This window comes from Chionomys nivalis, chromosome 12, assembly GCF_950005125.1.
Source record: "Chionomys nivalis chromosome 12, mChiNiv1.1, whole genome shotgun sequence".
NCBI classification, from domain to species: domain Eukaryota; kingdom Metazoa; phylum Chordata; class Mammalia; order Rodentia; family Cricetidae; genus Chionomys; species Chionomys nivalis.
Window position 1 is genome coordinate 73,426,564 of NC_080097.1, and position 1,917 is coordinate 73,428,480.

Genomic DNA, 1,917 nt, shown 5'->3' on the forward strand with positions numbered 1-1,917 from the left:
ACCCTGCCCGACCCCTTGCATTCGGCCTTCTTTACGCGGGTCATTGGAATACCACGCATCCATGTTTTGGTGTTGAGGAGTTCATCTGGAAGGGAATGGTTCCTGCCCCTACACTGAGGAGATACACCTAGAGAGTTAGTCACAGCAAAGACTGGTCCAAGACATCAGGCCTCTCCTGGCTCCATTTGAAGGAAAAGATGGGCAGGCGCCAATGCAAGAATTCCCCCAACAACTTGAAAGGCAACGTGACATCACCAGGATCCAGGAATCCCGAAATGAGAAGTCTACACCCTAATCCAGAAGAATTAGAAGAATTCGACTCAAAAGTGAATTTTATGAAAATAATAGAGGACCTTAAACAGGAGATGAAAAACTGCCACAGCCAATTAGAGATTACAAACAAAAAGGTAGAGGAAATGAATAAATCTCTCAAAGATACCCAAGAAAACCAAGAGAAACAAGAAAAAGTAATCAAACAGGTAAGGGAAACGGTTCAAGACTTGAAGAATGAAGTGGAAGTAATAAAGAAAACACAAACCGAGGGAAGGATGGAGATGGAAAATTTGAATAAACGAACAGGAACTACAGAGATAAGTACCACCAACAGATTACAAGAGATAGAAGAAAGAATCTCAGACAGTGAAGATACCATAGAGAAAATAAACACTCTGATCAAAGAAAACAGCATAACCAACAAATTCTCATCACAAAACATTCAGGAAATCTGGGACACAATAAAAAGACCAAACCTAAGAATAATAGGGATAGAAGAAGGAGAAGTACAGCTCAATGGTCCAGAAAATATATTTAATAAAATTATAGAAGAAAACTTTCCCAACCTTAAGAAAGATATTCCTTTGAAGGTCCAAGAAGCATACAGAACACCAAATCGACTGGATCAAAAAAAAAAAACATCTCCTCGTCATATAATAATCAAAACACAAAACATACAGAATAAAGAAAGAATATTAAGAGCTGCAAAGGAAAAAGGTCAAGTTACCTATAAAGGTAAACCTATCAGACTTACACCTGATTTCTCTATGGAAACCATGAAAGCCAGAAGGTCCTGGATAGATATACTGCAGAAACTACGAGACCATGGATGCAAGCCCAGACTACTATACCCAGCCAAGCTTTCATTCACTATAAATGGAGAAAACAAAGTTTTCCAGGATAAAAACAAATTTAAACAATACGTAGCCACAAATCCAGCCCTCCAGAAAGTAATTGAAGGAAAATCACAAACCAAGGAGTCCAACAATGCCCACAATAACTCAGACATCTAATGACCCTTCACCAGCACAACTTGAAGAAGGGAAACACACAAACTCTACTACCAAAGGAAAGAAAGAAAGAAAGGAAAAATGACCGGAGTTAACAACCACTGGTCATTAATATCACTTAATATCAATGGACTCAACTCACCTATAAAGAGGCACAGGCTAAGAGATTGGATACGAAAACAGGATCCAACATTCTGCTGCTTACAAGAAACACACCTCAACCACAAAGACAGACATCTACTCAGAGTAAAGGGCTGGGAAAAGGTTTATCAAGCAAACGGACCTAAGAAACAAGCAGGTGTGGCCATACTAATTTCTAAGAAAGTTGACTTCAAACTAAAATCAATCAAAAGAGATGGAGATGGACATTTTTTACTCATAACAGGAACAATTCACCAGGATGAAATCTCAATCCTGAATATATATGCCCCTAATATAAAAGCACCCACTTATGTAAAAGAAACGTTACTAAAACTCAAGGCAGTCATCAAACCACACACACTAATAGTAGGAGATTTCAACACTCCTCTCTCACCAATGGACAGGTCAATCAGACAGAAATCTAACAGAGAAATAAGAGGATTAAGGGAGGTAATGAATCAAATGGACTTAACAGACATCTATAGAACATTCC